The sequence below is a fragment of the Pseudorca crassidens genome, chromosome 14, assembly GCF_039906515.1.
Source record: "Pseudorca crassidens isolate mPseCra1 chromosome 14, mPseCra1.hap1, whole genome shotgun sequence".
NCBI lineage: Eukaryota > Metazoa > Chordata > Mammalia > Artiodactyla > Delphinidae > Pseudorca > Pseudorca crassidens.
Window position 1 is genome coordinate 35,951,347 of NC_090309.1, and position 24,115 is coordinate 35,975,461.

The 24,115-nt window shown below is 43.0% G+C and overlaps 1 pseudogene; it reads left to right on the forward strand.

Annotated features, from left to right (window-relative positions):
* The first annotated feature begins 11,428 nt into the window (after positions 1–11,428).
* LOC137205643 (large ribosomal subunit protein eL6 pseudogene) lies at positions 11,429–12,220 on the forward strand (annotated as a pseudogene).
* The last annotated feature ends 11,895 nt before the right edge of the window (positions 12,221–24,115 follow it).

Sequence of the window (24,115 nt, forward strand, 5' to 3'; positions counted from 1 at the left end):
ACCACAAGCTAACTTTGCTGCTAAATTGCCTACTTCCCTCCTCTCTCCTGCTCCTCCAACCCATTCTATGTTCCAGCCACACCAGCCACTGGGAGAGTCCTGAATCAGCCTCATTATTCTTACTTTTTTTTTCTTTCCACCCCACCTAGCTAGCTTAACAAACTCCTGATCACCCTTCACGACCTCGCTCAGATGTCAGCTTGTCTCCACTTCCAGACAGAGTTGGTCACACCTCCTCAGTTTTCTCACAGTCCTTTGACCACACCTCCACAATAACACCTGTGAGATCAAATTAGCATTTTTGTTTAAACATACATCCCTCTACTAAATTAAAAAGTATTCCAGAGATAGAGCTACATCCTTACTCCCTACAATATTTGTTACTGGATAAAAGGTTTTGAATTATGGAAAAGAAGGAAGAAAAGTACTGGCATTTTTCCAGTTGCTAAGTCTAGAAACCTGGAAGTTATGAATTCCCAGAGCAGAAAGGAATGTGACAGATCATCGTGGAAAAACCTTTAAAGATAAATAAATTGACTCTTCTTTCATCCCCTTTACACAGTTTGTCACCAAATCCGTTTGTCATATTCTCCTTCAAAATATCTACCAGATTTCCCCCTGCCTCTCCATCCCTACTGACCCCCATCTAGTCCATCTCACTTACTCACTCTGGGATTGCTGAAAAGGCTCTCAAAGAGGGTCTCCTCTCCCCTTTCTAAACTAGTGCTTTTAACATGCCACCCCAACCACCCCCAAAGAAGTCTTTCCCATTTCCTAATGGCCTTATTTTTTTAAACCAAGCTCTCGCTCCACCAGCCTGGCTTTCTAGAGCTCAGTTATCTGGGCCATCCTTTTAGTCCAACTCTTCCCCACACTCCCAGACACACATGCCATGCCCCAGGTGTCTTGCTGTGTCAGAAAATACGGCAGCGCTCACTTCTGCCTCTGGCTTTCTGCTTAGACCCAAGACCCTATGTGGATGTCCTCCTGATCACCGCTGCCCTACTTCAAGGTCCCCCATTACACCTTCCCTCTCTCGCTGCCACAGATTAGACTAATTCTTCCCTTTCCCTGAACTCCCATGGCCATAATGTGTACTGTTCTGTCTCCCACTTAAAACATAAGTGAGTTAAGGGTGGGGACTGTGTCTTAAACAGTCTGCCTCCCCCACGAGTCTGCCTCCCCCACCTTTGCCTACCATCACCCTACCCTTCCTTTAAGACTCAATACAAATACCACTTGCCGATGAACTAAAGAAACTAAAAATCCAACGCCTCTGGAAGCCTACAGAACTTTGTTGGTATCTTTCTTAAGGCACTTATCACATTCTTTCTATTGATGGGACTGCCTGCTGCTGTGTTTTATTTTTCTGAATATAGGTCAAAATCCTCGAGGGCAGGATTTGGTCTCCTTGTCTCTGTATCACATCATCCCCGGTGTCCTCAACACCCACTGGAGTGCTTTGTACAGAACAAGTCCTTATTGTAAGATTCTTCCTTTGAGCACCTGTTTCTCTGTGGTTCTTAACATGAATGTTGAAGGCAGAGACCGAGAAACACAATTTGTGTGTGTGTGTGTGTGTGTGTGTGTGTGTGTGTGTGTGTGTCAGGGCAGGGGGAGAGGAAGAAATACAGGCATATTTTTGTGTCCAGGCACATGTGTGTACCTGTCCCCCTCATTGATAGCCATGTGAAATCTTGTTTAAATGGTTCTCAGGAGTGACCTTGAAGGGGGAAAAGGTTATAAAAAAGATAAGGCAGAGAGATGGGTCCATTCCCACAAGTTCGATCTTGGTGACCCCCAGAGAGATTACTGGTTTTAGCATTGAAAGCCCTGCACCCTAGGAAACCCTTAGATCCTGGGCAAACCTGGACAGTTGATTACCCTAGACCCAGTTTTAGCACCCGAGGCCACCTCCTTGTCCCCCTTTTCCTGACTCCTTATGCCACTGTTCATTCACCAGCATAAGCATGGGGTAAACATATCAATTTATCACAGCATAGGCCACACTAAACTTTGATAATTCTTTAAACTTCCTAACAATGAATTAAAGTCTTGCTTTACAAAGTAGATGTTTTAGAGCTCAGCAGAAATTATTTCAGCAGATTAGAAATACTTTTGATACATGAGGTGCTTCAGCAAAACATAAAGCATGTGGGAAACACACTGAGATTATGTCAATACCCTGAAAACGTCATTGAATGGCAACGTATTTTCTCAATTCACCCTCAAACCACGTACAGGGCTTCCCTGGTGGCGCAGTGGTTGGGAGTCCGCCTGCCGATGCAGGGGACATGGGTTCGTGCCCCAGTCCGGGAAGATCCCACATGCCGCGGAGCAGCTGGGCCCGTGAGCTGTGGCCGCTGAGCCTGTGTGTCCGGAGCCTGTGCTCCGCAACGGGAGAGGCCACAACCGTGAGAGGTCCACGTACCGCAAAAAAAAAAAGAAAAAAAAACACGTACAAACACAGTTGAGGTAAAGAATCTTCCAGAATAATATCAATATTCCATATTTGGCTCTGAGAGCCCCTTTTACTCATAAAATATTTAAGCTCCTTCCATCTTCTTGATACTGTCTCATTTTGATGGTTTTATAAGCCATATTCTGAACTGTGGTTATTTTCAAGCCAAATTTTTATGCAGACAAAGCAATCTAAAAATGTTCAGAAACAACTGAACTGTACATAGGGCTTCAAGCCTCCATGACGATCTCCTTGTCGTTGGCCTGGTGTTTACAGCAATCTTCAGTGTGGGAATATGTTTTCCTGCATTTCCATTAGCTCCCACAAGGGAATGACAAAGTCCTCTGAACACTTCTTAAAGCCCTCCTTTTAACCCTCTACCATGTCTAATGTCGCAGAGCCAACATCTGAAATGATCATGTAGGCACTGGTGTGATACCTGTGGACCTAGAAAATGTATTTAATTTGGTAAAACATTCAGTTAATATTCTGGGAGTTTCTACAAGCTTCAGCACGCAAATTGTTCTAAGTGGACTCAAGTGACTGAATTTTTTGCTGGATTAACTGGAGGTCCAGACACCTTCTAAATCCACCAACGCAAGACTGAAAATATGTGACTAACACTATCCATAACATTGATAGAATCAATTATTTTTTTAACAGGAAGAAAACCTTAAATTGTCCCTTCACATTGGCTGCGCCATCAGTTGAACGTGGTACATAACTTCTCAGAGAAGTATGATTTAGTATGAGAACATCTGTAACCGTCTGGGAACATATTTTTCCCAGGACTATACTTCGAGCTCTCTACAGATATCAGATGTTCTCCACAGAATCTGTGACATGTCTTAGGATTCTTGAATAAACATCAGTCATGCCTCTGTCTTGAACAGTGTCAATCTGAATTGAAAATCTGCCAGCCTTCTTAACATCACCACCAGCAGACTTCTTAATGAATCTGCTGATACTGTGGATAGCTTTCGATTAAAATCAGAGCTGTATAAGCTGATCTTCAACTTATTTTAGAAACTCACTTTAGTTTCCAAAGATCCAAGATGTGTTTCAGTGAGCAACACTCTGAGAAATGCACACAAGGGTCCTATCTCAGCACTTACGTTTGCTAGAGTGTTATTCGTCCTGTGATAACTGACAGGGTCCTTTACCAATGGCCTTACGTCCATTAATCACACAAAATAAAAAATATTTCAGCACAATTTGTTCTATCTTCATGTTCTTTTGACTATCAAATGGAAGACTGGAGGTGTGATTAATAGTACTTATTAAATGGGAAGTCTTCATCTCTCATACTAGTCTCTCTGACATAAATGTTCTGTGAATTACATCTGAAGAACACACTACAAAAAAGAACTTAATTTAGTAAAATTATCTCAGATATGTACAGAGATGTACATATAAGGACATTCTTCTGAAAGTTATCTAGCGATCCCAAAAATTTGTAAAAACTTGCACTATAGGGAATAGTTAAATGATTTATAGTAAATCCCTACAACAAAATGCTATACTGTTATTAAAATTAACGTGGTGAAAGTATTTTTACTTACATGGAAAGAGACTCCATTATTATGGTTAAGTGGGGAAAAAGAAATTTAAAAGCTAGTATTACAGTATAATAAATTTCTGTTTAAACATTTTTTTCATTATATATGTCTATATTGCATGGAAATAAGTCTGAAAAGATATACACCAAATAGTTGGAGCGGTCATCTCTGGGTGGTGGAATTACGGGTAAATTTCATGTTCCAGCTCTTCTTTCTACCACCACCAAGCTGTGTCCTATCAGTGCCCAGGACAGAAAGAGAGGGAGCCTGAGCTACAAGCAAAGGACGAAGGGTGCTCACAGATTAACTGACTCCCAGAGGCAGAACGCTCTGAAGTGGGACCTGAGAATGTGCATTTCTAACTAGTTTCCAGGTAATACTGAGCCTGCTAGTCCAGGGACCACACTTGGAGTAGCACTGCCCTAGGGTTTTCCTTGATCCCAGCTCTCATTAACCAGTTCCTTCGTACCTACACTGTCTTCTGTTGGTAATTATTTGTGTGTGTGTGTGTGTGTGTGTGTGTGTGTGTCCCCTGATTCTTCCACTAGAGTTCAGGCTCAGGGAGACTATGGCTCCTGGCCCCAAGCCTAGTGTCTTCCAAATGGCAAGTACCCAATGCATGTTTGTTGCAGAAGTTAATGGGAGACCTTCAAGCATGGTGGGAGGGTCACTGACAAAGATCTGTGACATTTACTACTCCTCGTGTGGTACCATAGCATCATAAAAAGCTTCACCTACATATGGGCCAGAATCTCCGGGGACAGGCCTAGGAATCTTCACATTACCAGCTCTCCAAGTGATTCTTCTGCTCACTAAAGCTGGAGATCCTGCCCAGGGAATCAGAGGAAAGGGAGGTTCTGTGGCTTGGTCAGGGAAGGTTTTGCATTGAGATAACGAAAGCCCCTGGAAAAACATGAGAATGTTTTCAAGGAACTTTATCACACTTTAACCCATTAACACTTGAGTATAAATTAGTGCCTCCAATTAACACAGAAAAGAGAAAACAGACACAAGGTTGGTATGATTTGATAAAAGAAACTTTTCAAAGGTCTGGTGCAGAGCTGAAAATCAACTTGAGGGCTGGATGCCCCTTTCGAAGGGAGTTGGGGAAGATGCACATCACATTCTTCCCAGAGCTCTTCTTGCCCTCAGGCAGTACAACCCCCAAATAAAGAGATTTTTAAAAGAAAGAAAGAAAGAAAAGGAAACAAATGTGTCTGTTTCTACTTCCCAGCAATCTTTAAGCAAGCGCCACAGTCAGAGGCCAAGAGGGCACTGGACTTGGAACATTTGGTGGCTCGTCCCTTCCCACGTGCTACTGTTCCCAGCTGTATTTGCTGAGAATGAAAGTGTCGGGATCTTATAAAAGGCATTTTGAGAGGCCACAACACTTCCTCTTCTTACTTCAACATGAGGCCCTCAATTAAGCCGGAACTAATTCTTATGACAAGTTACAAACCACAAGCCAAAATAATGAAAACACTGACACCACTCACACTAGGGGAAGACTTCAGGGAGCTCCCATGACAAAGCCCCTGTTATTCACCCAACTCTCCTGACGGCTCCCAGTGCTGGGCACAGCAGCCTCCCTAAGCCCTGGAGAAAGAGGCAGAAAGCAGAATTTCCACTGTGGCACTGATTCAAGCTTCTAGCAGATGGTTCTGCTGATTTAACCAACTTTTTCATAGAATTTTTTCTCTCCATCAGGATGAGGCAGAGGGAAGAACACTAAACTCAAAGTCAAAAGTCCTGGGTTCCATACCCCAGTTTGTCAAAAATGGGATGGCTGGAACAGGTTAGTTCACTTATCTGAGTCCCGCAGCATGTACATGTTTGTGTGCACATGGGTGTGTATATGTAAGAGTAAACTGGTAGCTTCAAAACTGAGATCTGAACACATCTAGTGGGCGATGGGGAGTGGGGGGACACCTATCCCTCCAGTTCTCTATTTGCAGGCCTTGGTAGGTGTTTCTTTGCTAGAAAAGGAGTTTAGGAGCACAGGTCTGGTTGAAGGAATGAGGGTGGTGGAGGGCGATGGTTCCACATCAGCTGGGAGCACTCCACTCTGACTGGGAGCAACCCTGTCAGCCTGCATGTGGTAGGGAGTGATTTGCCAGCACAATGAAGCCCCAGTGGCAGAATACGCAAAGCCTGGCTCCTGAGCCCAAGTGAGACACCCTCAGGGGACCCCAGAAGCAACAGAGCAATCTTCAAGAGGGCGCCGAGGTCCCACAGTTATGCCAAGTAGGGGCTGAGCCCCTTCGGAGTTGGGTCATTCCAATTAACAAGAGGTCCTTCCTACTTGCTGGTGGGCAAGACCTGTGGATGTGTAATGGGCAAGAGAACTCTCCTGCCAACACCACAGGGCCAATGTCAGGCTCACAGCAGGTCATGTACAGGAGAGTAACTTGTAAACTACAAAAGAGATCTAGAGATGTGGGGATGTTCCTTTGTCCTTTGTTTTCTCAATATAAAGACAACAGCCAAGAGTTCAAAGAGCTCAGGTCCCAGTGGTAGGTTGAGCCCTCAGAGGGCCCAGTGTGGCTACATCGAAAAGCATCTTCCGGAATACGGGTGAAGGCTCTCTTACTTTCCAAAGGAACCTTAAACTGTTTCTAAGGAGCTGACTTGACCCTCTGTAAATGGTGAATTCAGCCAATTTGCCTTTGATACCAGATCTCTCTTCCCAGCTTTACTCCCTCTATCTACATACAGGGTAGTGCCATCTGAACACTCTACAAACACCTTCAAATCAGCATGTTCAAAATTAAATTCATCTCCCTCTATTCACAAATTTTAATGACCATTAAAATACACATCTGTACTTCCTCCAGACTCTTAAGCTCCTTGAGGACAGTGACCAGATCTTACATATCTTTGTATCCCCAGTGGAAAGAACAGTAGATTTCAATAGCAGTTCATTGCACTGAAATAAAGTGTTCAGCATTAGCTATGATAATGCTAGCTGCTATAATAAATGCCAAAATCCCAGAGACTTAATATAATATTTTATTTTGTGTGCACTAGAGACCCTAATATGGGTCGGGTGTTCCTGACTAGCAGACAGCCTTTTGCATGCTCATTTGGGACCCAGGATAATTCCATTTTGCAGCTCTGCCCTCCTCTAGGGTCTTGAAGTCTCTGCATTCAGCACACCGATGCGGGGTATGTGTGAGAGAGAGAGAGAAAGAGAGCGATTAATTGCTTGGAAAAGTCTCCCTTTTACCTATATCATTGACATAACTATTAATAACTCACCTTTTCACTCTCAAAAGTGTCCAAATTTGAAGGATAAATTATATTGTAACTCTACTTATAAACCATCTCACAGATAATCTATGAGCCCACCATAAAGTTTCTCAAGGCTTACATTTTTCGCCATGGGCAACTGAGAACCAATCTGAGGGTAAACACTGTAACATAAAGAAGAAAAGGTCAAGAGTGGCATATTCCATTGTACCTGACCACCATTTACTTTGTGGTCAGATACAGTCAGATACATTCTTTGAACCTTAAAATTCACTTCAGAGAAATCATGACCTTCCAGAATATGCCTCCTCTGTGCTGTATCACAGCAGTGCCCTGAAGAACCAGTGTCTTGACACTGAAGAGCCAAGTCTTATATTCCAGCCATTGCTGAATCTGCTTTGCAGCAAAGGACTGCCTTCAGAAACGTCAGTTTTCCTTTCCAAAAACAAACAAACAAAAAAGACCTACAATCTGATCTCAAATCCTTTCGTTACAGTATTGAAAACATGCCCAAGAAGGAAATTAAGAAACTTCTTCCCAATGGTGAATTGCCACCCAACTTTAAAAATAAAAACCTTTAACTCTGAAATTATAACTATACAGACAGGGACCAGCCTGACATTTACTTTTGCTAATAGTCCTACTACATAACACAATAAACAAAGGTGCAAAGAGAATGTTTAAGACTTGAGGGCAAAGAGTTTTCAGGAACCCAAGAGAAGTTCACGAGATAGATACAGAAATACATACCAAGTACCAGGAAAGCTAAAAGAAGGAAATAACCTAAAAGCCTTTGTTAGCCTCACTTGTGTAAATTTAGTTGGAGCAACTTGAAATTATACAGGAATCTCTCTGAGAAATAGTCCGCAATTCAACTTCACCAATCGGACCGATTTGCCATGTCAATTAGTCAGGATGAAAGAGGCTTTGCCAAATGTAGACGATTTCCCCATCTAACACCTTCTCTGGTTGAGCCTTATGATGATACTGCTAAGAGGAATATCTGATCAAATGCTTAAGTATTAACCGTGTGCAAGGAAAGCCGTTAAATGATTGAACATTCTGTGAATTAAACTGATTTTCTAGAAAATGAAAACAAAATTGAATCCAAGAATAAACTATCTTAAAATCACATTAGACGAGCAAAAACATAAAATATTTTTTCACCGGGGCTATAAAAATTAAATTAGCTAAAAGAGGAAATAAATGCTTTTGTTTTCCAAGCAGTTCCATTTATTAGGAGAATAGGTACCTAAGAAGGAACCAAAACTCTGAAAAGAATTGTAATTGTTTCTAAGGATGATGCTTTGTGTAGTGAAAGGAAAGTCAGCTTTTTCTCTAAGTAACTTTCCAGGAAGAGGAGAATCATACTCAGTGACTGCTCACAAGTGAAGAAAGGAAGGTTACAGGTAACCAGAAGTTCAGAGAAATCCACATTTGACCCCAAAACTGGCCCCCTGCTGAGGAGAGGGTGGGCAGGCTGGCTGCTCCCCCTTCACCTCCTCTCTGTCCTTTCATCCCTCCCAATCTTTCCATGGGTTCGGTTGCAGCTGTACATTTCTGCTTTTCACCTACAGGCTGGTTCAAAATGCTGTTCTGGGCTCAGCTGCCTTTGTCAGCAGACTGAGTCATATCATGCCATGATGTCTATAAGAAAATTTTTGTTATGCCCAGATCCTAGTTTTATTAGCCAGTAACTACTATAACAAACCAGCTGCTATAACAAACAGGATCAGATTTCAGAAGCCAGACACAATTTCAAAAGTCCAGGTCCCTCTTTTCCAAATGGTGACTCCGGGATCTGGGCTCTTTCTATCCTCCGATTCTACCATCTTCAAACCAAATGGACGGGAGCAGAGAGCAGGCTCACGGAAGATTGTGCAGAACTCAGTTACATGATTCCTTCTAGATACACAGGGATCTGGGAAATGTAGCTTTCTTCGTACTCAGGAAAGAGAGGATAACTGGACACTGGTGAATCCCAGCAATTTCTGCCACCCTGGATCTATTCAGAGAACACTTGTGAATGTCTTCTGCACATCAGATACTCTGTCAAGCACTAGGGTAAATGCTGAGCAGTGTGCTGCCCTTCAGGGATCACAGGCTTGCAGGAGAGAAAAGTGGGCACGTTAATGATTACAATATAACATGATAAATGATATCAGCAGAGGGCTGGAGGAACCCCGAAAAGAAGCAAGATCAGGAAAGTTTCAGGGACGTTTGAGCTGAATCTTGAAGGAGGGTGACAATGGCTAATGTTCTTTAATCATTTTCCACTCAGCCAGCACTGTTCTAAGTGCTTTTCACGTATTAACTCACTTAATCGGCACTACTCTAAAGCTAGGTAGCATTATTATACCAACAGATGAGAAACTGAAGCACAAAGAGGTTGACACTTGCTCAGGGTCTCACTGTTTACTAGTGATGGAGACAAGGTTTGGACCCAGGCATTCTATCTCCTGAAACGACTGTGAACCAGCAAAGTATGTGGAGAAGTGGCAGGAGTTCACCAGGGAGGAAGGATGAGGCCCCCTCTGCTGACAGGGGCCCTGTATCCGCATTCTATGAAGTACAGCAGGTTGGGAGAGACACATGCTGTTAAGGTCTCACTACACCCTCACCACCCATGCCAGGCAGCTATGGGTGTCACGGACAGAGTGACAGCCCAGAACCAGGATCACCACGGCAAGGCTGGGAGGATGTCAGAACATTGGGGAGATGGGCCAGACTGGAGAAGGAACACAGACCTGAATAGTAGACTGTCCTTTTAAGGCAGGGCCAGTAGCCAAGGAAGGTATCGGGAGAGGGTGATTCATTTAATAAAAAATTATTAAGATCTTATTAGGTTCAACACATATCAATCCAAGTTGAAGCTGACCCACAGCCAGAAGCTGGCGGTAGGGGACAGTGCCCTCTCCCTGTGTGCAGGTGACCCCAGGGCCGTGCAGGCTGTCATTGCTGCAAAGAACAAAGTGGTAGCCCATACTTGATTTCCTAGGACTTCTGCTTCCCTTGCTGAGTATCCGTGCCATCAGACTCTAACCACTGCCTGGATTCCACTCCGGCCATGTGCACAGCCTCCTCTGTGTAGTAAAAGCGTGTGGTGCTCACCCACACCCAGTCTTGCTCTCCTTCCTGGACACACAGGTCTGCACTCCATAGTTCCCTCACAGTTAGGTGGGCCCACGTGACTAGGCAGAGCCAGTGAAATGTGTTTCTGTCTCCTCTGGGACACCAAATAAAGAACTGGTCTCCAGTTCTTTGCCTTGGCAATGCTGGAAGCCACCTGTTGAGATGGCAGCCTAACCAGATAGATGGAATGCTGCCCAGAGCCTCGCCGACCCAACACTGGACTTTATGAAAGCAAGAAATAAGCCTTTTCTGCCTTAACTCCCTGACATTTCTGGGTTTATTTATCAATGTAGCGTAACCTGGCTAGTGTATATATTTCAAGCCTGTGCCCATCACTGGTTTTGTTTCTTCTGTTTCGACCCTAAAACTCATGCCAACCTGACTTCATGATTCAGCCAAGATTAAATCTGCTAAATCTAATCCAGTAGTATGCACATGTGGTTACTTCTTAATCAGTTTTTATTTTTCACATCTTTTAATGAAACTATAAATAAAACTCCTTGATCAACACTTGGAATGTCATTGTCTATGTCAGAATGGCCACAGAGTCTGAGCTATTTCCAATCACATCCTCCTACTCTAAGTGGGAATCTAACAGGATGAACTTTCCAGTAACGAGGCTTGAAAACCTTGCCACCACCAGGAGAAGCAGCGGTCAGGCCAGGAGAAAGGCTGCTAACTTCCGTGCTGAAGTGCTGATTAGCCTTCCTGCAACTAGCCTACTAATAGAGGGATTCCTATCTGTCCTCATCTGAACATCTGATTCGTGAATCCTTCCTGACCCTCCTTGCACCCCCACCACACAAACACACCCCACACACACACAGGATATTAGCAAATTGCAACACCAACATTTCCAAAAGAAGCTGTGTTCAGTGCCAGTGCGCCTCAAGTTGAGAGAAAACAATATTCAAGAATTATTAAAGTATAAATTCAATCGGAATTAGAGAACATCTTTTGGTAAATTCCAATCTGTTTAGTTTATTTCCTTGAAAGGAGATGTACACACATGTAGCATCCTAGCAGGGGAAGCCCCACTGCAGCCGAAACCCTGTCGTGGTCAGAGGAATGGGCAGATATTCCCGATCGGCTATGTATTCCAGAAAGGCCTTGTACAAGAGGAAGTATTCAGTAGCTAAGTCCAAGGTTGAAAAGAAAAAGGTGAAGGCTCTTGCTACTGTCACAAAACCAGTTGGTAGTGACAAGAATGGTAGCACCTGGGTGGTTAATCTTCACAAAATGCCTAGGTATTATCCTACTGAAGACGTGCCTCGAAAGCTGTTGAGTCACGGCAAAAAAACCCTTCAGTAAGCATGTGAGAAAACTGCGCGCTAGCATCACTCCTGCGACCATTCTGCTTATCCTCACTGGGCGCCACAGAGGCAAGAGGGTCATTTTCCTGAAGCAGCTGAGCAGTGGCTTGCTACTTGTGACTGGGCCTCTGTCCCTCAATCGAGTTCCTCTGCGGAGAACACACCAGAAATCTGTCATTGCCGCTTCCACCAAAATTGATATCAGTGGTGTGAAAATCCCAGAACATCTCACTGACGCTTACTTCAAGAAGAAACTGCATAAGCCCAGGCACCAGGAAGGTGAGATCTTCGACACAGAGAGAGAAATACAAGATTACAGAGCAGCGGAAGGTTGATCAGAAAGCTGTGCACTCACAAATTCTGAGAAGAATCAAAGCCGTTCCTCAACTCCAGGGTTACCTCCGCTCTGTGTTTGCTCTTACAAAAGGAATTTATCCTCACAAAGTAGTGTTCTAAACTTCTTACAAAGAACCTAATTAAATAATTCGGTCCATTAAAAAAAAAAAAGAAAAAAATTGTCTTTTAATCTCTAGGACCAATTGGGCAGTCAGACCCCAGACATAAGCAGACAGGACAGTATGCTTCTCTTCATCAAGGTTACTTTGAGAAACACACAGTAAACTGGGCTTAGCAGCCGAACAAGCTCAGAGAGAACTGGGTTCAAAAACGAAATGCACAAATTGTATAATTGCCTAAAAAGCCACAAAGTTACTTAGCTAAATTTTTAAAGGACTGATATTACTTAAAATGATAATAATCCTCACTTGACTAATTTAAATATTTTTCAAAATACTTATAATATTTTATTTTTCAGGGTATACAAATACAAATGGCTCACATTATCCAAGTCAAATGCCTTGAATTCCTCCCACTTCTCCTCCTCCCGTTACCTCCTACTCCTTCTCCCCTACCCATTCCCAGAATTTCCTTCTCAGACTTTGATGATACAATCTGGAGCTATAGGTACAGATCACCACATAATTACTACTGTATCATGTATCGTCTAAGAATTATTTTTTAAATTTGTTTTCAGTTTGTAAACAAAAATCCAATTACAGATTTTATATGTAATCCCTAATTATTATTTATAACTATCTAGGTATACAAACAGATGTACACTGACTGGTTTAAGTGTCTGCCCCTGGCCTTTTTCATACTCTGGTTTTTTGATCACTCACTGCACCATCAACCATCTCTTAGTCACCTGGAATTTATCTTCACGTACTTTTTTCAAAAGAGACAAATAAGTAAAACCTTTCCCAAGAGAACCAATATCACAGAAAATTTCTGAAGCTTTGTCTACCAGAGAATATAATTGTTATTTTCACACATGAAAGACAACCTGGCTAGGTATAAAATTCTTGAATACAGCCTTTTATGAGCAAAACTCTATAGATATTGCTTTGGTATAGCTATCACAGAATGGTACGATTCTGGAAGATTTTATCTTTCTTCTTTTGGCATTTTGGTATTATCTATTTGCTCCTCACTGAACACGTGTTGTTGTAATAAGAAAAAAATTAATAAAAACAAATAAAGTGAATAGATTTGTGATGAGTGCTGATTATTATGTTCCTACATTCTGCTGGACATTGAAAGGCATGTCAATAATTGCTGTTGTCAAGGCAAGAACCCAGCAATAGGCCACATATAGATACTGATGATACAAATGAATGTTACAAATTACTGCACAGTAATTTTACAATTAACAAAAATAATAACATTGGGATTTAATATCATATTCTTTAGAAGGGAAAAAGTAGTGCATCTAGAATGCATAATGAGAAGAAAACATCAGAAGTCCTCAAACCTCTCCAGATCTTCCTCAGGCAGGACTCTGAAATCTGAAGGCCACAGGGTCTTTCAACAACTAAGCTCTAGTTCTAGCCTCCCTTAGGCTCCCAATATACAACCTCTTTATTCAGAAAGACAAGAACACCACCCCCCAAAAAAGAGACATGTCAAAACTGAGTATACTTCGGAGGAGGTCAGATGGAGAAGGACCGTAGCACAGTTGTTAAAAACACACAATTCAGGTTCCAACGACCTGGGTTCCAGCCTGACTCTACCACATACCCCATACTTGTGGGTGACCTTGAACAAATCAACTTCCATGTGCTCCTATTTCCTCATCTGCAAAATCAAGGTAAGAATAGTATCTCCCTCACTGGATTGCTGTAAGAATTGAGTTAAAATAAAACACAGTACCTGGCATGCAGGAAGTATGAACCAAGTGTTTACAATGAACAAATGAGCCACACAAAATAAGAGTTATAGGTTGACCTCCGTTATTTGACATGCCCCCCAGGAACATCTATGATCATCGAAGTGAGCATAGCATGCAGTCTTACTGCCATCCCAAATCAAACCAGTTAGGCAAGCTGAGGAAAGCTGACGGGGCTGGTTCAAGTCACAGGACCTACTGGTGCCAGAACTAGAGCCAGCTCTTCCGGTGCACTGTGCTGTTCCCTACATACAGCCTCCAAGCTTCCCTGACACTGAGTCTGGTCTTTCAGAGACAGCACCACTGTGGATCTTGTTACCGAAACACCAGGTGAAGCTCCCCTTGGTTTGCAGAATAAACAGAGAAACAGTCCTTAAAACATCCCCCTACAAAATGAGGGAATCCTACTACAGTTTTGTTAGTTTTTTTTTTTTTTTTTTTTGACTTGTCAGAGGACAGGGGATGTTCTGTTTGTTCTTCTACCTAGGAATTGTAGATTTCTCAACTTCCTTTCTTTCAAGAGGAAGTTGGTCCAAACCTACAACTAGGAGCCCTACCTGAAGATTCAACACTGCTACTTAAAGCAATTAGAAATAAGCAGTTTTTCATTTCACTTAGCACCCTGTTGGAGAGCTAGTCTCTCAGCCTTATGGTCTCACAATTAATTTGTTGGCACAATTAATCTAAATGAAAAGGAGGATTTTACTCTCACACCTACTAACCCATATTAGGAAAATCTATGAGGGTCAACACCCTGGAGTATCCCCCAAAGAACCTCTAAAGCGGGAGGGGGACTATAAAAGAACACAAGCTACAGAAGCTCCTCCACCTACCATCCAGGGGAGCCTACACATGACTTAACCTCTTCAAGCATTCTCATCTGCACAACAGAGAGGTAATAATACCTACCTCATAAAGTTGTTGTGAGGATTAAATGAGAAAATATATCTAATGCATTTATCACAGTGCCCTACATGTTAATTATGGCCTTCATTATCACAGCCAAACAAGAACAAAGACCCCTGTGCTCAAGTATGGGGTCTCCACAAGTGCTGCTAATCAAGCAATTTACAAAGTAATTATGCCAGCCCTGATGGCTTACATCTGTTTACCTGAAGAACTTTCCATGTCATAATATATAACAGGCTATTTGTATGTTCCCAGAACCAGCTCCTATTTCATTGTTTTTGTATAGCCCCTAAAACTTTGACATGGCAGCCCTGAATCTTGCCCCTGTGATGAAACACTTTCTTACAGGTCTGGTGTCTAGTTGACTTTTGACTTTATTAGTCATAGTCATGGAATCAAAGTTTGTTTGCTTCCATGGTTCACTGAGGATATAACCGGAGAAACAGCTGTGGTGATCGCTTGCTGACTTTTGGGCTAAATTCAGATAGAGGATGCACAGAAACCTCCATTTGGCTCCAGAGAATCTAGAATCCCTCAGAATTCCAGTAACGAGAGACACCAGTTCACCCCCAAAGCCAACTGGAGCGTCTTCTAGCCTGGGGTGTGGGAAGCTCCCAAGAGCATCAAGAAGGAAATATCTCACTTGGCTCAGCTAGACTGGCTAGTTCTGACCTCCAGAGGGAGGAACAGCAGGAAAGACTGACAGGCTCATGTGCTTTGTCCTGGCTGGCTGTGAGCACAAGATCTCCAGGTGCCCTCTCCTCTGAGTGCACCTCATAACCTCTGGAATCAACCCCAGGTGCACAACAGTAGAGCTGGCAGTCAGGTGGTCCTTACCTCCTCATGCTTTTAGGGAGAGGCTAAAAAGCTGCCAGTGGGATCTGTTAGTTCTCTCATCTGACAACTCCTCCTCCTGCCCTCCCTCCAGAGTTGGGTTTATTCTCACCAAGGAACTGATGACTGAAATGGGATTGAGTAATACCTGGAAAAGGAATGAGCTGAGAGAGAGCTCACAGCCAGCCAACAAACCAAGTTCAGAGGTTCACACTTAATTCCTGTTGCCCTGTGACCTTGGCAATCTGGGGAACCCTCTAGTCAGCCCACTTCTCTCTCTTTCCTGCACCTCTGCCCATATGCTCCCTCGACCTCCACCCCCAACTCCCTGTATGCCCTTCGTTCTCTCCCTTTCTAAACAGATTCTGGAAGCATGACAATATAGAGCAAGCCAGAAAATGGAAATACAATGCTAATCACACACACAGACACACTTCATAATTTGTAAAATAATACTTCAAATGTGATCTCCTTGGCGGCGAGACATATCCATGGTAAAGAATCTAATTCAAAGACCTAGAACAAACACAGAAGTTTGAAAAGTTCATACTGTTTCTTATGAAAGCAAGATTGCAAGGCCCTGAGTCATATGTTCCTCTGTTTGACTTGTGTCAGAAGAGCTTTCAACCTGGAAGCTGCCGCATGGTGGGATATCACATCAGGCCAGTGATAGCTTCTCTCTGTTTTGTCTCTTTTGTCAGTGAGATAAAGAGAGGCACCGGTGCCTCCCATTCAGAAGCCCATTAAGGACCCACCATAGCAGAGAATCTTCTTTCCCACAAACTTTGTACTATCGAATCACAGAACAAAGGGCAGGGTCTCCCATCCTTTACTCTCATTTACTGGGGCAAGGATTCTGCCCACTTCTTACCCACTGTCTCATTTCTCACCAAAGGAGCATCTGCAAGTTGAAAGATTTATATTCTGTGAACTCTTTCACTTGTCATCAGCCACGGGCTCCAGGCTCCGGGCTGCGCTGGTCAGTTCCGGGAAGGTTCCCTGAGCCTCCCTCATAGGCAAGGCCATACTGCTCCCAAGTGGTTCCTGTGGAGAAGCAGGAAGCCAGAAACGGCTGTGACTGGACCGCTTTTCAGACCCGCCGGGGCCTGCCTCGCTGTTATGAGGTCCCCTCTGTCAACCGGGCCCTAGACCCTTCCGAGGGCCCATCACACTGGAGAACTCGGCATCTCACGACTCCAGGAAGGCCCTAGGGTCGAGGCACCAGGGGCAGTCACTCCGTATCTTTAATAAGCCTAAAAAGCTGCACGGCTGCTCTAACAAAACAAAGTCCCAAATTCAACCTGGGCATCATCACAGAAGAGTCTGTTAAGATACAACTGGAAGGAGACCCTTCCTTCCTTAAAAAAAAAAGGCCGGGGGGTGGGGGTGGAGCAAAAGGAAAGAGAGGCAGAAGTATTTGGAGACTAAAAACATTTGTTAGTACCTACTGCATAGGCCTCTTTGCACCCCAGAGGCAGCTCCTTACTCTTTATGAATCTTCTTAGGGTAGTTTATGAAGGTAAGTGAGTTTTGTTTTTTTTTTTTTTTTGTAAGTGAGTTTTAATAAGTAAAATCTCCTTCAAGCTCATCCTTTTCTCAACAATGAAAAATACAATCTATCTTTAAAATTAGTGTTCCCCTAACTTTGACTGTTACTGCCCCCCAAAGGGGATGGACCCTTGTTTCTAGTCCTGTGATCAAAGTTTAGAGCAATTTCATTAACTCTGTTGACAGGGGAAGCTTGGTAAGAGAGCAAAAATAAGATAATCCCCCCCAAAAAATCCTTAGGGATACCAAGCAGCCCTTCCAATGCCTGAATCACCTGGGGAACGCTTAATACTGCCAAAGCCCAGGCCCAGCTCCAGACCAACTCAATCAGAACCTCTGCAGGTGCACCCAGGCAGGCATGGGTGTTTTCTGCAGCTCTGCAGACAAAGTTGAGAACCTCTCTCCTAGACCCGGGGTCTCCAATCTAGCCGCACAGAAGAACCGCCTGGGGAAACTCAGACACCCTTTCCTGGACCCCACCCCAAACCAACGGAATCGCAGTCTCTGGGGATGGCGCCCGAGGGTTTTGTTCAGAAGCTCCCAAGTGATTCTGCAGTTATAACATTTGATTAAAAGCTTGCATTTTTATTACAGAAACGCATTCACAGAAAAAGTAGAAAGAATAAAGTAAAAAAGAAATATATTTTACACACGCATAATCCCAAATCCTACCTTCCAGAAATAACCACAGTTAATTACTTTAGCTGAGGTGGAGATGGGGGGAGGGGGGTGGTACTGAGGGAATATGCAAGTAAAGGAAGGTGTACTCACAGGTTCCGAATTCAAAGTCGCCATCAGCTTCCCAAACTCTCTCCAAGCAGTTCTGGAGCTAAGAGACTGCGCTCCGGCATCCCGCAACACAGAGACGCACGGGCACGCAGACGCACGGCACGCACTCACGCGCACGGGCACGCACTCACGTGCGCGTGCACGTGCACCAGCACGCCCGCAGGCACGTGCATGGTCACACACAGTCACATGCACAGCCACATGCACAGCCACACGCCGAGGCACGTGTGCAGGCACGTGAACACGATCCCTGCTCTGAAGGAGGACTGCAGAGGCTCTGCCGGCCTTCTCGTCACCAAGAAGACGTTGTATAATTTCATTTTGTGGGTGCCTAAGTTAGAAACATTTTGCTCACCAAACCAGGCTTATGAAGTGACAATTACCTCGTTTGGCCATTTTTTTAATTAATCATAGATTTATGTAACTCCCAATCAGAGCTGCTTTCAGAACAAAGCAACCCAGGCCCAGCACCAAGTTGTTATTATTCCCTCCAAGAGGAAAAAAAAAAAGAAAGAAAAAAGGTGCTTATTGAGCCTATGCAATTTATCCTACGCCCTTTTTTTTTTTAATTTAAGAAATTTGAAATACTATAATACAGGAAACATGTCACCACCGTTGAGAGCCTGGTGATATTTGAGAGGGAAAAGGAAACAAGATGAATAACAAATTTCCCTAGGGCGGTAGGTTAAAAGGGAGGGGAGAGCATAAGGGCAGGGTTCCACTGTAATGCTACAATTGTTAGGAATTTTATTCTGCCAATAATTATGCATGAATCCTTGGGCAAATCAAGATATCATCTATCTTCCCATTTGTAAAATGAGAGAGATCAAGTTTAAGGCAGAGTTTCTCAATGTTGACACTATTAACATCTTGGGCAGGATACTTCTCTGTGGGAGGGTAGGGGAGGCAGCATCCTGTGCGTTGTAGGATGTTTAGCAGCGTCCCTGGCCTCTATCCACCAGATGCCAATAGCACAGGCTCACTCGTGCCCCAGTTGTGAGTCAAAAATGTCTCCAGAGATTGCCAGATATCCCACGAGGGAGAAAATCAACCCTGGTTTAGAACCACTGGTCTAGGGTAATTCTGAAGGTCTCTTTATTTTCAAAAATTCATAAAGTATGTGGGAAAAGCTGGGAAGATGAATTTGACATCTCAGGGAATATATAAATATAAATAAAAATATTTTATATTTATATTTTATAAATATAAAAAGCCAAAGATGAGTACATGGAGAATTATCCTGTAAAGCAGAGGTTCTCAAGCTTGGCTAGACATTAGAATCACCTGAGGAGCTTTCTAAATTCCCAGTCTCAAGGTCAAACCCCCTGACCAGGGGGCTTCCCTGGTGGCGCAGTGGTTGAGAGTCCGCCTGCCGATGCAGGGGACACGGGTTCGTGCCCCGGTCCGGGAAGATCCCACATGCCGCAGAGCGGCTGGGCCCGTGAGCCATGGCCGCTGAGCCTGCGCGTCCGGAGCCTGTGCTCCGCAACGGGAGAGGCCACAACAGTGAGAGAACCGCGTACCGCAAAAAAAAAAAAAAAAAAAAACCCTGACCAATTAAACCGTAACTCTGGGAGTTGAACAGAGTTCAGGTGTTTCCAGTGTGTAGTGGTTTGAGGATCGGTGGAGGAGAGATAGAAATAACAGTATCTGTGCATCATTTCTTATGATTCTGATAAAATTTTATTTCAATCAGCAAGGAAACCAAAAACCCAATCTAGACTGGCATTTTGCAAAGCACTGGGAAACAGGTCATCTTAAATCGGGCCAATCTCAAGCTTTCAATTTTTTTTTTTTAATAAAATCCCTTGCAGCTCTGACAGTCTTATTCTATTTATTTATATATTTGTTTGTTTGTTTATTTACTTATGGCTGAGTTGGGTCTTTGTTGCTGCACGCGGGCTTTCTCTAGTTGCAGTGAGCGGGGGCTACTCTTCGTTGTAGGTGTGTGGTCTTCTCATTGCGGTGGCTTCTCTTGTTGCAGAGCACGGGCTCTAGGCGCCCGAGCTTCAGGAGTTGTGGCTTGCGGGCTCTTGAGCACAGGCTGAGTAGTTGTGGTGCACAGGCCTAGTTGCTCTGCGGCATGTGGGATCTTCCCAGACCAGGACTCGAACCTGTGTCCCCTGCATTGGCAGGCGGATTCTTAACCACTGCGCCACCAGGGAAGTCCTCAAGCTTTCAATTTCAATGAGTATTTGAGTATCCCCACTTCCTGGAGAAATACTTGAGAATCCAGAGACTCAAAGTCGAAGATCCCAGTGTCTCTGAGGAAGGTGCAGCCATTCATCCCACAAATCCTCCCATCCCTGCAGTTAGGGACCTGAGAGCACACCAGCCATTCTCTCCAAACCATGACTGTCAATTGCATTTATCCTGTTCGACAGAGATTACCTGTTCCAGTTTATGAAGTAAATGACAATCACATCAAAAGAAAATGTGTGCACTCCCTGAAAGAGGAAGATACACCCTGTACTTATCTCTGTGTGAAATCAGTCTGTGTGGCAGGGCTTGCAAGAGGCCTAGAGACCCAAGCAATGAGGCAAAGCCACTACTAACCAGATTTAACATGAAAATGACATAAGCAGTTCAAAGGGGCCACTGTAAAGTGACTAAAGAATCCTCAACCATTTCCTGGGGATTCTGTGCTGATTAACTTGGTACTCTGCAAAGTGCTCACAGTTTCCTAAAAAGAAAGGAAAAGGACGCAATCCTATTTACCGTAATTTTTGTTATGCTGTTACAAAAAAATAGCAGCCAAAATTTATTGAACACTTACTCTGTGCCAGGCGCTGTGCTAAGCATTTCATATACATTATTTCATTTAATCCTCACAACAATCTGATTAGATTGGTATTATTAGTAATAATTATTATTACCCCTGTCTTATAATTGAGGAAACTGAGGCTTAGAGAAGTTAAGTGACTTGTTTCCAGCAGCCACAGGAATGGAAATTAAAACTTAGGCAGTCTGACTACAGAGCCTAAGTTCTTGAGCATCGTGTAATATGGCCTCATGAGTCTTTATTCGTTTGTCAGATCATGAAACTAATGCCTTTGCATATCAGTCTTTCAATCATGGATTTCAAAACACTTTCAAAGCATACAGTATATGGGCTTATACCTAGATATGATCCCAAGGGAGAAATGGTATGCCTGTGTTCTCCAGCATGGCTTCAAACCACCTAAACAGAATCACCTGTTTAGGGGAGCTGGTTTAAATGCAGGGTACTAGGCCCCATCTCGTGCCTACCATATCGGAATTTGAGGTGTGAAGAAGCCAGTGTGGGAATCTGCATTGTGAATTAGCTCCCCAGGTGATGTCTTTGCTTGTCGAAGCAGAAGAACCATTCCCCTAGGATTGGCACACTTTCGCATTCAAAAAGCACAGTCTTGTGCCTGTGAAACTTGAAGAAAGAATATTTATCTCTTCAGAATTACAAGACAAGAAACTACAAAGATCAATTTTAAGAGCCAGAAGATTCCCAGTAAGGCAGTGCCCTTAAAGATCCCTGGATATATTTTAATATATTCAATTTAAGACATAAACCCACTTACCCGAATACATCATACTTTGCACTGAGAATCTGCCTTCCTCTGGAGACAAGAAATCTACTTTATTAATATCACTTAAGCTGTTACTCAAAGCCTTCAACACACACACACACACACACACACCCCTACATGAATTTGAGTAAACACTGTGTAACCAGAAAATGAAATCGCTCTCAAATAACCATTATGACTTTTCTTATGTGCTCACATTACAATAAAATTCAGAGTGAGAGCTATCAGTGGATATGGAAATTACAGACCATGTGTTCCTCTGCAAGATATGAGCCCTTAAGGGCTGTGATGGCGAATTATTCCCCTCTCTGTCTCCAGTTTCAAGCACACAGTAGGCAATTAATCCAGTCTTGTGTTAAGAAAAAAGAAAGGAAGAAAGAAAACTTCAAAACAATCAGTGAGCGAATCAATTCCCCAATGAGAAGAAGCCTACAGGTCATCTCTCCCCCAAAGCAGCTTTTGGACAGGACTGCCCTCTGAATACAAGAGAACACGGAAGGCTTTTCTTTAAGCAACTAATTTTCTCCTAGTAATGCTTTTCAAACCTTGAAGCAGTTTACAACAAAAAATAATCACCCCAACTTCTTTAGCATTCACACACAACCTAAAGTAAACCTCCAAATGAAAAATGAAAACCAGAAAAAAAACATGTTGAAGAAGGAAGAGAGAAAGAAGACAGATTATCATTTTAAAAAAAAACAATAACAGCATACAACACACCAGGGACTGGGAAAAATATCAAATTTTCATTTTACAGCAAAGATTATGTTGAGCTTGCTTCATTCTGCTATTCATGAGTTTCATATTCTTCCTCGCATTAAAACATATTTATGCTGCTGCTTCATTCCCTCCAGTCCCTGTGCAACATGAATATTCATATAGCCCCTATAGGCTGCAAATGTGTACGCACACACACACACACGCCTATATCACACCCAAATGTTGGCCTCTTGATCCCTGGGAACTCATATGATTAGAGAATTTCCAAACGGCTGCAAAACAAATGCTAGGGATAATACTACTCAAACAGCATCAGGAGAATCTATGTGTGGGGTTGGTTTCCAGCCACTGGAATAATTCTGAGTTAATGTATTCAGGACATCTTACTCAGACTTCCACATTGTCACATCAAATCATGAACATTCAGACCTTAAAGAGACCCTAGAATCATCTGCTTCCAAATCCCTCATTTTACACATAAGGAAATCAAGCTCAAAGTGAAACTGCTTGCCCATAATCAGATGATAAGTTGGTGCCTGAACATCCAATCCAGTTGTCTCTCTACTATGCCATATTGGGACCAATATTTTGCACTTAATAGATAGCCTAGCTGGCAGTTCAACAAGAAAATTCATCCAGAGTCCTCTTGATAACGACTGCAAGATCTAAATTCAATTTCTATAAATAACTGCCAATTTTTGTTACAGTTCCTGAAGAATGCTAGACTCCAATAATCAATATTATAATAAATGAGTTCTAGCTCTTCTTCGTTAACCTCTTTTTTAAATGCTAGTGACTAATGGGAATAAAGTATAAAAAAGAAAAGAGCCTGTAAGGTCCAGAAAATCGACAAACTAGATATTCCCGTTCACCATATGCTTTCACTGCATAACTCCAGCCCTGACTATATTTGAAGAGGTGATGCTCTAACACAGTGCTGCTCAAACTTACATGTCGCATGAATCAGACAAAGTGCAGGTTATGATTCAGTAGGTCATGGGGACTTGAGATTCTGCATTTCCAACAAGCTCCCACGTGACTCTGATGCTCGTGGTCACAGGACCACACTCTGTTGTAACATTCACAGTGATCCAGCTATGGACACCATGCAAAGCAAACCAGATGGCAAAGCGTAAAAGACCAGTGAGCAGGCCCTGAAAGCAATGCTTATAATGACAGTAGCAGAGCAGGACAACTGGCCAACAAAAGTTAATTATCAACTAATAAAATAATGTCCTCTGGACCCTAAGTCTACCTTATCTAGATGTCAATGTCAGAAAAGGCCCCCATGTCATCATTCGATGGCAGGTAAGTTGTACTTATGCAGGAGACTCATCTCTGAGAGATTAATCTGGAAGCATAAAAGGCAGCATAGGTTCTAATTCCCTGCATTAATACTCAGGAGCAAGGAATAAATGAAATCAGAGCACTTTCAGTTGCTTATATATAACTTCCCTGACCAATACATGGAAATGGAAAGGTCTTCAATCAGGAGAGTGCATCGCTGAGTCCAGCCCTATCCTTAGTTTACTGAAACAAACCAAACCATCGTGTCTAACAACTTTGCTTGGAAAATAGATTTTGTACCAGATGGACATTTATTTCAAAAAGCAAATGGGCAACTTAATTTCAACCTTTCTGATTAAGTAGATCCTAGCCGTTCTATGAACATGCTTCCAACCTTTCCCCCAAGGAATTGAGTCGTAACATGGGGAGCATGACCGTTTATTGGGCTTAAGGAACACATTAATTTATCTGGTTTATAGAATTTAAACATCTGAGGAATGACAGTGGGGTTGATTTTATTCATCAGC